Consider the following 13,835-nt stretch of genomic DNA (forward strand, 5'->3'; position numbering starts at 1 on the left):
TTGCGTTTGTTGGGATCCGATGAATAGAGAATACTTGTTATGTTGATTATCAAAGCTATGCTTATGTGTTGTTTATGATCTTGCATGCTCTCCGTTATTAGTAGATGCTCTGGCCAAGTTGATGCTAGTAACTCCAAGAGGGAGTATTTATGCTCGATAGTGGGTTCATGCCTCTGTGAATCTGGAGGAGTGACAAGAACCACTAAGGTTATGGATGTGCTGTTGCCACTAGGGATAAAACATTAGTGCTATGTTCAAGGATGTAGTCACTAGTTACATTACGCGCAATACTTAATACAATTGTCTGTTGTTAGCAACTTAATACTGGAGGGGGTTCGGATGATAACCTGAAGGTGGACTTTTTAGGCATAGATGCAGTTGGATGGCGGTCTATGTACTTTGTCGTAATGCCCAATTAAATCTCACTATACTCATCATGATATGTATGTGCATGGTCATGCTCTCTTTATTTGTCAATTGCCCAACTGTAATTTGTTCACCCAACATGCTGTTCGTCTTATGGGAGAGACACCTCTAGTGAACTGTGGACCCCGGTCCAATTCTCTTTACTGAAATACAATCTACTGCAATACTATTCTACTGTTTTCTGCAAACAATCATCTTCCACACAATACGGTTAATCCTTTGTTACAGCAAGCCGGTGAGATTGACAACCTCACTGTTTCGTTGGGGCAAAGTACTTTGGTTGTGTTGTGCAGGTTCCACGTTGGCGCCGGAATCTCTGGTGTTGCGCCGCACTACATCCCGCCGCCATCAACCTTCAACGTGCTTCTTGGCTCCTCCTGGTTCGATAAACCTTGGTTTCTTTCTGAGGGAAAACTTGCTGCTGTGCGCATCATACCTTCCTCTTGGGGTTGCCCAACGAACGTGTGAAATACACGCCATCAGAGAACACATAAGATATAATGAGTATATGCAATGAAAACGAACATGAACTGAATGAAAATGAACTTATATGTAGTTAACAACTTACAAGCAATAGCAACTCATGAAAGATTTGTCGAGGGCATCTAGATTGAATAACTGCCAGAGTTCATTCATCTCAATATGGATCTCCTCCTTTCGGTAGTAATATTCCCATGGTATACTCGCCATGATGTACCTTATGTTCTCCTTGCATGCATCAAGGTACCACTGATGCAAATTCCGCATATGTGTTGGCAGTTTATGCAGCTGCTCTCTGCTGACCAAGTCGGCCCCGTAGACAAATTTAGGAGCTATATCAGCAGTGGGTAGTGCAGCATCTGCTGCAGACAGCAATTCCTCCACGGTAACTGAACAGGAAGCCGCTAGCCTTGCAGCTTCTTCCATATCGAGACCACCATGTTCCTGGTACACCTTGGGAACATTAAACACTTTGAGTGCTGGGATCGATTGTTTGGGCTGATCTCCGAGGAGGGGAACTTCCTTTCTCTTTTTGCCTTTTGTCGTTTGCTTGGCCTTGAGGGGTGCACTTGTTGAACTTGACTTTTTCTCGGCTGCACTTCTAGCTGATGATTTGCTCGTGCCAGCAATGGCCTTCTCCTTAGCCTTTTCATCATTCTTATTGTCAATTACCTTCGCAAGAGTGCGTGTATAGTCATCCTTCTTCTCGTGCAAGTCATACTGCGATGGTGTGTTCAGAAAACTAGTAGCATATTCTATTTGCTTCTCTGTGTATGGCTCTGGCGCTGGAGGTTTTGGCTTATGAAAAAAATCATAATTGTATTTCTTAACAATGGCATCATTTTCCTCCTCGGTACGATCGTAAGGACGGGGGGGGAGGAACCTTTGGTACTTTTGGGAGGGGCGACATCTTGCGGACAGGACTCTTGAAACGCTTCCGGCTGGGTGCATTCCGAGTTTTAGTGGGCGGAGGCGGTGGCACTGGAGATGGAGATGGACTACAGATGTCGTGGTCGACGTCGTACCCACGGGGTGATGGTGGCGACATGTGATCAGTAGGAGGAGGTGATGGTGGCCTGCGATCACCTGGTGGAGGTGATGGTGACCTGCTGGGACGACTGGTACTAGGGGCTACCCAGCCTGGCAGCCTGATGTTCTTCTTTTCCCAGAGAATGATTTCTCCCAGCACCTCTCTGAGTGTAAGCCCCCCATCACCTCCAGGGATTTCGAGCTCCAATGTCTCCCACGACGGGACAACTGAATCCACCCCGACACGAGCATACCCAGCTGGAATCGAATTGCCATGCCATGTTGCTGGCTCACCTCCAGGTCCAAATGCCGGTAAGACATAGCTGACCGCCACCTTAACAGACACCTTCCTGAACACCTCATGGAGATCACAAGGTGTTTGCTCCTTGATTCCATCAAAGGGGTCGCCAGGACCGGCATCTATCATCATCCGTGTAGGAGGGGCCTCCGAGTCGGCCACGCTGCTGTCTCGTCGCTGAGATATGCCAGCGGTATTATCTGGCGGGCGCTGTCCTTTTAGTTCATTTATCTCCCGCTGCTGCTGGTCAAGTCGGCGTTGGAACTCGGCCATCCGGTCATTCTGCACCTCCAGCTGGCGTTGTTTAGCTCTTGTTCGGCTTCTATAAGTCTCCGCATCGGCCGGAAACCCAAGCGACCACGGAACACTAGGGCCGAAGCCTCTTGTTCGTCCTCCCTTCTCAGGATTACCGAGGACAAGCGTCAGCAAGTCTTTCTCTCTATCGGGAGCAAACTTTAGTTTTCTCGCCTTTATATCTGTTGTCACGGAAATCCATTTTTCCCTGGGTACCCTAACCCTGCTGTCACTTTCAACAATGTTCCCTGTCTTCATGTCATACTCACAACCATGCGCGAGGAACCAATTTCGAGCCCTAATGTCCCATCCTTCTCGCGTGGGTTCTGGAGTGATCCCATTCAGCTCCATCTCAGCCTCTTGTGCATCCCACTTAGGCATGGCTACTCCGTAGCCCCCTCGCCCTGTATGATGGTGATATTTCTTTTCGCTTGCATTCTTCTTGTTTTTCTTGGACAGGTTCACAGCCTCCTCTGATTCTTTGTACTTCACAAATTCTTCCCAATGATGCTCCTGCTTCGCTAGATAGTTCTCGAATAATGGAGGCTTCTTCTCTTTCTTATAAGCTTTCCATAACCGGTTCTTATACGCCCGGAAAAGTCCCCCCATCTTCTTAAGAGCCCATTTCTTCACTAGCGCCCTCTGCTTAGCATTCTCAGACTCCGACCCCAAATCTGGCAAAGTGAAATGTGCCATGAGGTCGCCGAAAAGTGTGTCTTTGTACCTATCGGCAACCTGATTTTCGGACACATTCTTGGTCTTGTTCCATTCTCTGATAGTGATCGGGAGACGATCTCTAACCACAACTCCGCACTGATTTTTAAATGTCACTCCGACATTCGCGGGTACCACCGGTTGGCCTTCCGGTGATATAGCTTCAATTGCGAAGTGGTCTTTTTTGCCCAACTTCTTTGCCGGGCCTCGTTTCTCAAACTTATCTTCGGAGGCCTAAGAGAATACATATAGAATTCCATTAATGCCTCTATACTAATGCCTCTATACATATGTACATATAGAATTCCATTAATGCCTCTATACTAATCGTATACCTCGTCATGACCGGAGCCGTCGGCTTCTCCGTCACCGGAGCCGTCGGACTCTCCATCACCGGAGCCGTCGGCTTCTCCATGACCGGAGTCGCGGGCTTCTCCATCACCGGAGTCGCGGGCTTCTCCATCACCGGAGTCGCGGTCTTCTCGGTCGGCTTCTGTACCATCGCGGATTATGTTCGCGAAAATTTCTTCCTGTTCCAAGTCCCGTTCAAATGGATCCATTGTTTCTGTAAAAGAATTAAATCGATAAGTACATGTTTGATAACTCACAAGTATAGGGGATCGCAGCAGTCTTCGCGGGTAGTAAAACCCAATTTATTGATTCGACACAAGGGGAGACAAAGGATACTTGAAAGCCTTAACAGCGGAGTTGTCAATTCAGCTGCACCTGGAAACAGACTTGCTCGCAAGAGTTTATCAGTAGTAACAGTTTTATAGCAGTAGCAGTAGTGAAATAACAAGAAAGAGAGTAGCAGAAACAGCAGTAGTAATTATAGTAAACAGCAGGATTAAAATACTGTAGGCACGGGGACGGATAACGGGCGTTGCATGGATGAGAGAAACTCATGTAACAATCAAGCAGGACATTTGCAGATAATAATAAAACGGTGTCCAAGTACAAAGCAATCAATAGGCATGTGTTCCAATTATAGTCGTACGTTCTCGCAATGAGAAACTTGCACAACATCTTTTGTCCTACCAGCCGGTGGCAGCCGGGCCTCAAGGGAATCTACTAGATATTAAGGTACTCCTTTTAATAGAGTACCGGAGCAAAGCATTAACACTCCGTGAACACATGTGATCCTCACATCACTACCATCCCCTCCGGTTGTCCCGATTTCTGTCACTTCGGGGCCATTGGTTCCGGACAGCGACATGTGTATACAACTTGCAGGTAAGATCATAAAACAATGAATATCATGATGAAACAATAACATGTTCAGATCTGAGATCATGGCACTCGGGCCCTAGTGACAAGCATTAAGCATAACAAGTTGCAACAATATCATCAAAGTACCAATTACGGACACTAGGCACTATGCCCTAACAATCTTATGCTATTACATGACCAATCTCATCCAATCCCTACCATCCCCTTCAGCCTACAGCGGGGGAATTACTCACACATGGATGGGGGAAACATTGCTGGTCGATGGAGAGGCGTCGGTGGTGGTGATGGCGATGATCTCCTCCAATTCCCCGTCCCGGCAGAGTGCCAGAACGGAGACTTCTGGCTCCCGAGACGGAGTTTCGCGATGTGGCGGCGTTCTGGAGGGTTTCTGGCGACTTCGACTTCCTGGTCGCGATTTTTAGATCGAAACCCCTTAAGTAGTCCAGAGGAGGGCGTCGGAGGCCAGCCGAGGGGGCCAGACGCTAGGGCGGCGCGCCCCCCTCCTGGGCCGCGCCGGCCTAGTGTCTGGGGGCCCTGGGCCTCCCCCAGGCTTGCCCTTCTGGCTCCGTGAGTCTTCTGGAAAAATAAGACCTTTCGCATAAATTCCGAGGATTTTCCTGAAAGTTGGATTTCTGCACAAAAACGAGACACCAGAACAGTTGTGCTGAAAACAGCGTTAGTCCGCGTTAGTTGTATCCAAAACACACAAATTAGAGGCAAAATAATAGCAAAAGTGTTCGGGAAAGTAGATACGTTTTGGACGTATCAACTCCCCCCAAGCTTAGCTTATTGCTTGTCCTCAAGCAATTCAGTTAACAACTGAGCGATACAAGAACTTTCACGAACACATTTGTTCATATGATGTAAATATTCTCATGCTATGGCTAACACTTAGGCAGTTCATAATAAGATACATGCAAATAAGATCATCTAATAGCTATTTCAATCATGGAAAGGTACCAACAATTAATAATAAGCATCATGAATCATGTCTATAAGCAGGATTGCAACATTCATAAAAGAGTATGATAGAGTGGTATCTCGCTTGCCCATATTTTATCAGCAAAACATAAATGCTCAGGCACCTCTGAAGTTCATAGAAAGACTATAAATAGTGATTGTCAAAGATAAAAGCATCAAAGTTATACCGCAATCAATCATATTTTGAGACAAGCATATTATACTAAGAATGACAGTTGTGCTCTCAAGAAAGTGCTCAAAGAAAGGATGGAGACACAACATAAAAGTAAAAGATTGACCATTCGCAGAGGGAAGCAGGGATTAACATGCGCTAGAGCTTTTCATTTTTAAAACAGGAGTAAAATTATTTTGAGAGGTGTTTGTTGTCGTCAACGAATGGTAATGGGTTCACCAACTACCTCGCCAACCGCACTTTCAAGAGCGGCTCCCATGAAGGACGTTATCTCTACCAGCAAGGTAGATCATCCCTCTTCTCTTTTGTTTACACACGTATTTTAGTTTTATTATGGGCGACACCCCCCCAACCTTTGCTTACACAAGCCATGGCTAACCGAATCCTCGGGTGCCTTCCATCAATCACATACCATGGAGGAGTGTCTATTTGCAAAATTAAGTTGCTTACTGATGAATCAGAGCAAAACATGTGAAGAGAATTATTAGTGAAGTTTGATTAATCGGGGCTGGGAACCCCATTGCCAGCTCTTTTTGCAAAATTATTGGATAAGCGGATGTACCACTAGTCCATAATGAAAGTCCGTCAAGAGTAAATGACAAGGTTAAAAGTTAAACACCACATACTTCCTCATGAGTTATGAAACATTAACACAAATTGAGAAGCATTTTGAAGGTTTAAAGGTAGCGCATGAGAATTTACTTGGAATGGTTTGAAATGCCATGCATAGGTATTTATGGTGGACACTTTGGAACAACTTGGTTTTCAGGGGTTTGGAAGCACGAGCAGCGTTCCCGCTCAGTACAAGTGAAGGCTAGCAATAGACTGGGGAGCGACAAATCAAGAGAGCAGTGACTGTCATAATCATGCTTGCGGCAAAATAAATTAACGGAGGCATAAAAGTGATACAAGAACTCTGAAACAATGTAAATCATAGAGGCTTAATTGACTTTTGTTCAGTCATATGCATGCGTGAGCATGTGCCAAGTTAATTCAAACGAATCATTCAGAGGAGGATACCACAATATCATACCTACTTATGAATAAAACAATGCAAACAAACATCCATGACATGCTACTCATATTAATAAATTGGAGCTAAACATGGGAGATTATGAACTACTAGACTTTCTTAAATGACATATACCTCACATGAACCAACTAAGCATGCTCACATGGATGAGTATATGTACAAAAATGAAAACAAATAGAGTTCATACCAGCCTCTCACCACAATCCAATTGTCGTAGATCGTCATTATTGCCTTTCACTTGTGTAGCTTGGATAATATAAAATGAAAACCACGCTCCAGCCACCGAAGACCATTGAACTCATAATGAACTTTACAAACCAAAGAAGAGCAGCAAATATTTTTGGTGTTTTCGAATTGGAAACAAGAACAATAGGAAACAAGCAAACTAAGCAAAATCTTTTTTGGGTTTTCTTATAGCAAACTAACAATAGCAAATAAAGCAAAATAAATGCAAGAAACCAAAGCAAACAAATGATGAAGAGAAACAACAGAAATATTTTTGGTCTTTTTGTGTTTTGGGAAGGAAAAAAGCAAAAACAAGAAATGGCAAACTAGAAAAGTCACATAAACACAAAGCAGCAGAAATTCGTCAAACTTGACAGCAGTACAGTACTCGATTTTTAAGAAATTCTTCCACTGCTCAAATCGAAAAGTGTTCAACTAATTAAAGTTAGATAACAACCTGGGGAACATGCACAAAAATTGGCTTCGCAAAATATCGTTCTGGCTATTTTTGAGAATTTTTTTGGTAACAGTCCAGAATCTGTTTTCAGGCAGCACTTCCCCAAATATCATCTTCCTCTCATTAGAAAACCACTCAAAGAAACTAAACAAGTATATACAAGTATCCAGCAACCATAATATGCAAAGAATGGGTGATGCCGGTATACCTCCCCCCAAGCTTAGGCATTTGGCCTAAGTGGAGTTCAACCCCAGTGAGGGCCGCTGTTCCACGCCGGTGGATCATGCATGGCATAGTCATAGTGAGGTCCCTGTGCAGAAGAAAAGCGTGGAGGCTCCACATGTCCAAAATGTTGATGCGAAGAACTTTCTGCATCGGATGACGAGTCAAGGTGTTCCTCGGCCTCCGTGTTGTCTCTTGCATGATGGCCTCCTCCCTCTATGTGTGCATTCAGTGCACCTTCTGTGACTGACCAATCCTCCCTGGAATCAAGGTTAAATAGAACAGGCGCAGCCAATCTTACTAGTTTTTCAGTTTTCTTAGTTGTTCTCCAAGTCTTCTTGTAAAATGTTATCTTATAAGGCAGGTTTCCCAAATTAGATGAATCAGAAACAAATTCATGTTTAATCATGGAGACTATGTCAAGTTTTTCTATAGAAAGTTGAATATCAAGATGGTGAGGTTCTACTCCATGCAAAGCTAGTAAACGAGAGGCGATGAGACCTCCACAAATTCCGCCCTTCTCACGGTTAGTAGCAAGTCTGTATGCTATCAATGCTCCCAAATTATAAGCCCTATTGCTTTGCAGTGCAGCAGCTAGGAAAGCTAAATCCTGGATAGATAATTTACTACCATTCTTCCTAGCAAGAACGCATTTAGTAATGAAATAAGCAAAGTAGCGGATAGCTGGGAGTTGAATGCTAGTGATTTTAACACCATCCTCTGAGAAACTCCTTCCATGACAAATCATCTCCAAGAGGTTTAAGAGCTCTCGCGGCGATCCCCTTATCTTCTCGCATGATCCCCATTACGGTACTCTAATTGCTGTACAAAAATCATTGAATGTCAAGTTGACAGTTTTATTATAAATCTTGTACTGAACAATGGGGTTAGATTGCGACCAATTGAACTTAAAATCCTTCACAACAGACATAGTCAATTTTGCATATTGGCATGGTTCTCCGTCAACAAAATCATTCAACCCTGCACGAGAAATTAGATTCTGAACATCTCCCAAGATTCCTGCACTTCTCATGAAATCTGTGCACGGGTAGTAAGAGGGGTATACTCCCTCTTCGCGGTTCACTCTCATGACTTGTTGCACCTCCAATTCTTGTTGGTTTAGTTGATGTCTATTCCACTCCATTTTCTGAAATTTTCAACAAACAATATAAAATTTGATTTGATGACATATAATTGAGGGAAACTACTATAGGAACTTGCTAGAGTACTAATCATGCATCAAAACTAGTTTATACATCTTAGAACAAGCATGCAAGCTCACTAAACATGTTACCTACAGCAGCAAAATATTCAAGATATACTCAACCAAACAAAATTCTACTTCGATAATCGGAGGAGTCACATACCGGAGAGCAAATGTGCCAAATTTTAGACAGAAATCTAGGCTGAGCAAAGAGATCGAGAAATCCTAAACTCTTGAGCAAAAATGCGAGTGAGAGAAAGCTGGTGTCGATTTTTTCGGGAGAGAGAAGAGTGTGGGAGGAAGAGATGCTGAAGTGGGGCAAAGGGGGACCCACACACCAGGGTGGCGCGCCCCCCTTGCTGGCCGCGCCGGCCTGTGGGGTGCCACCCTGGGGTGCCCCACTGGTCATCCCCAGGTGCTCCCAGGTGCATTTTCGAAAAATAGGACCAACGGTATACTTTTTGTGAATTTTTGAAAACTTTGAAAAATGTACATTTCTGGGCATTAAGTTTATTATTACTGGACAGGAAAAATTTTGAAATCTCTAATTAACTAAGGAACTTTGCGAATCAAAAGTGCTGCAGCAAGTAAAGCAAGTGGAGGAAGAAAGAGATGTTGTTTACCTCCTCTATGCATATAAAAAGTATTCGTTAACAAGGTTGATCAAGTCTTGCCACCGAATAATTTTTACATAGCATAAGAAGAAATAAACCTCAAATCAATCATGTTACCTTGAATTGTATTGATATGGATCCAATCATAAGATTTTGATATCCTTCTTTAGGCTCATATATAGGACAATCAATAGTCCCCACTTTGATAGTTCTCACATTAGAGATAGTATTGACTCCACATACTTTATCAATCCTCTTGGGGAAGTAGACGGTATGCTCCTTATCATCAACATTAAAAGTAACCTTTCCTTTATTGCAATCAATAACAGCCCCTGCCGTGTTAAGAAAAGGTCTCCCAAGAATAATAGACATATTATCATCTTCAGGCATTTCCAACACAACAAAATCAGTTAATATCAAGCAGTTATTAGTAACTTGAACATGAACATCCTCACATATACCAACAGGAATAGCAGTAGATTTATCAGCCATTTGCAAAGATATATCAGTAGGTATCAACTTATCTAAATAAAGTCTCTTATAAAGAGAAAAAGGCATAACACTAACACCGGCTCCCAAATCACATAGAAGAGTTTTAACATAATTATTCTTAATAGAACATGGAATAGTAGGTATACCTGGGTCGCCCAACTTCTTTGGAACTTTGCCATTGAAAGAGTGTGGTGATCCTGCATACCACTGCATGTTGTAGTATGCCAGTCGTTGACATAACATTCACGAAGTACCATTCCGCAAATATTACATCCCTCAGAGTAGTACAACAGAACATAGCAGGTCCATAACTCATTCATTTAATATTACAAACATCATACACATATCGTCTCGGAGCTCCTCTTGAGTCCTAAGAGGAATACTCCTGGGTTCGAGGCGAACCCAACTTAGCTTACAATATAGAAGTCTCATTAAGTTGTACATTTATTCTCTCGAGCAGCTAGTATTAAGAGTTCGGGCTGCTCGACTACTACTACTACTAGATGATTCTAGGCTTGATCTCCTCCGGAAGCCTCCCCAATTCCGTAGACTATGAGGTAGTCTACGCCTTCAATACCTCCAGAGAGGTCTGGTTCTTCGTAGCCGATGATCTCGGCTCCTTCAGGGTTGTCGTAGTTATCCTCCAGACGATTCAGACAATCTAAGCAAGGGATTTAAGATTGGGATGAGTACGAGCGTACTCAACAAGTTCATTATAGAGAAGAGGTGTTTAATGCACTAGCTACGATATTAGACCAGAAAGTCTAATACCAATGCAAGTTTTGATACACATTTCTTCAAGAGATTGCTTTTATTTCAAAGAGCTATGTCCGTCAGCCTTCACCGGTTTACTAGAACTTCATGGAGCTCCTTTCCGGCCGCGTTCGCAGTTCCATATCCCGGAACAGGGAGTGACAGGTCACGGTTCTTTACACTCTGCAGAGGTGTGTTGCTTTACCCATAAGAGATCTTAACCTTGGTGCCAACCGGGCAGCTTTCCCGTCCACACTTCCTTCGGCGTGAGGCCCGGTATAAGGTCTAGCCAATCATGTTCCTCTGCTACCTCGAACACCCACCCTTTGTTGCATGCCCCGACCCTGAGTTCACGCCGGTCCCATTATTCCCGTAGAATTCAGGGTGGACCCCGACCACGACGTCAATGCAGGGCTCTACCATACATTCCTACGCCGGTAGCTGCAACCCATCATAGACCGCAATACCGTGGGGACTTAGGACTCCCCAGCCTCACTGCTTGCTCCATCGGGCGACAAGTGTACTACAGACAATGCCGTGGGGACTTAGGACTCCCCAGCCTCACCGCTTGCCCCCTTGGATTACAAGTGTACTACGGTAAAGCGCATCCGTTGATGAACGAGAGGTGGAAACACTTTTGACTACTCCGTCCCACTCCGGATCTTATGGTTAACACGGGTATTACGGCACAAGAATCACTGGCGACATTTGTTGTTTAATCCTAGATGGATATAAACCCTTGCAATGGAACCTCCACCATATCAACACAATCCATGGTTCCATTGCCAACCACTTAGTCATATTCATACTTATGAAAATAGTGGTTTTGGTTTTTATGCAGTAGTGATAACCATAGTACTTTGCAAGTAATTTGATAGAAATACACAAATGACATGAGCAAGTGATGAACTTGCCTGAACACTGCAAAGTTCTGCAGTTGGAAGGTGTGAACTGACCCTTGTCCTCTGTTTCTGAAAAATAGCATCATTGTCCGATAAGGGCAATGGTTAAAGAAGCAATTATGCATGATTCCTGTTTTAGGGTTTGTTCCCCTCTTCCGATGACATTATTATTTTATGTAAGAGGTTGATACTAAGATTGATTTGGAGATACTCTGTTTAAAGTAAATTACAACCTTGAAATGTTGTCAAGGTGTTTTTAAAGTCCAATTGCATTAATGGACTTATTTTCATTATTGAAAATAATATGTGTGATTTAAATAATTATTTAAATCATCAAATTAAGACTTATTCTTAGTTGTCTTCAAAAATTCTCTTTGATATTTTATTTAGATAGAGAATTTTATGCTGATCAATTTTCATATTTTTAATTATTTTTTTAGAGCTATTAAACATTTACTATTGATTTTCAAACTTTTAGCATTTTATGAATTTGTGAAATGTCACAATTGCCCCTGGGCCCACCTGTCAGTGGAGCCCAGCGGGTTGGGTTAGACCAGCACGGGTCCAACCGACCCGTGCGGTCGCTCACTCTCTCCCCCACCGCGCCGCCTCGACGAACCCTAATTCCCCATCGCTCTGGCGACTTGTGTCGCCCTCGCCGTCGCCGGCCGATTCCGGCGAACTCCGACCGCCATGGCCCTCGCCATGGGGCGCAAATGAACCGCCTCGTGATGCCGGTCCTCCTCCTCCGCGTCGATCTGGAGCAGGCGCTGCTCCCGCTCGTCCCCGACCCCTTCGCTGTGGCTAGGGTTACGGGATCCGCGGCGATCTCGCTGCTCCCAGGGTTCCTGGCGCTATGGCGCCGCCGTGGGCCTCGCCGCAGTGGTGCGGGGCGCTGCGGCGCTTGTCTGGACGTGGCCTGGCCTGGCCAGGTGCCGCCGTGCGCTCGGCGTGCGCCGCCATGGCCGCCATGGCCGCGACTGCTGTCTGCTCGCCTCGGGTACGTGTTCCCCCTCTCTCTCTCTTTCTTGCCTGCTCTTCTTCTTCATCCTATAGCTCTGGCCGTGGCTGCTCCTCCTCATGGAGATGCCTGCCGTGCTGGTGCTCTGCTGCGCCTAGCTAGCTGTGTATGCGTATGCTGCTTTGCTGCTGCTGTGATGGGTTGCTGTGCTGGGTTGCTGTGCTGCTGCTACGCTGGTTGCTGTGCTGCTGTGCTCCACTGGCCTTGGCCATTGCTGCCATGACCATGCCAGTGCTTGTGTTACTGCTGTGTGCAGCCCTGGCATGCTTCTGTGCAAGATTCCTAAGTTATATGCTTGCTTCTGCTAGCATTTTCTTGCCTGAATCCTTCTCTGTGCCTCTGTTCTTGTTACTATTCTTGCTAGACACTCAAGTGTATACAGTTATGCTGCCCTGGCTTGATTACAGTGTGTATTCCTTGCAAATTCTTGTTTAATTCTATGAGCATGCTTAATTGGGTATTATTGTTGGCTTAACAACACTATCCAGTGATGAGTGCTATGTGCTTTACTTGGGTATCTTGATCCAGTGGTTCATCATGCCTTTGATGTGCTTCTGGATACAATCATAAAGTCATTAATTCAGTATCTGTTTATTCAGTTATGGTTTAGGTGTAATTCTTCAGTAGCTGGCTCATTTCTGATGCTATGCTTGGCTTATAGCAACCAGTAGCATGAGCTAGCAAGCTCTGATGATCATCTGATCATCATTTGCTTGATGGTTAACTGTTGTGCTTCCTTCTGTGGCTATCTGGTGCTCACCCTGTGCTGTGTGTGGTGGTGCTTGCTCAAGCATCAGTTGATGCTTGCAATGATCCATTGGATCATCTGCAAGGCTCTGGTGCAACAATTGCTTGTATAAATCATTTATCTGTGTTGTCTTGCTTGGCTAAGTGGATAAATGATGTGAACTGCTTGCAGTGGTGATCATCTTACAGTTAATTAAATTGAGCTAGAGGGATGCCAACATCTGTTGGGTACCCTAGCTCCCTTTTGAACCCATCTGGGTAATGATATTTGTGCATGGCTTATCTGTGGGATTTTGTGAAGTGGTTGAGGTGGCCCTGACAGCCATGCTTTGCTGTTAGGGTAGCTCCCACCTTAGTTGGCCTGCTGTGATTTGGTGAATCTCTCACTGGAAGAAACCATGTTGGTTTTCCAGTTACCTTTGCTGTTGACAACAAAAATAGACATAATCTGTCTAATGTCTGATGGCTTGCTAGGCTTTAGGTGCTAGATAATTTTGAATGGCTAGTTAGGGATTAATCAAGGTGGGATTTCTCTGGTATG

This window comes from Lolium perenne, chromosome 1 (genome assembly GCF_019359855.2).
Source record: "Lolium perenne isolate Kyuss_39 chromosome 1, Kyuss_2.0, whole genome shotgun sequence".
Lineage (NCBI taxonomy): Eukaryota > Viridiplantae > Streptophyta > Magnoliopsida > Poales > Poaceae > Lolium > Lolium perenne.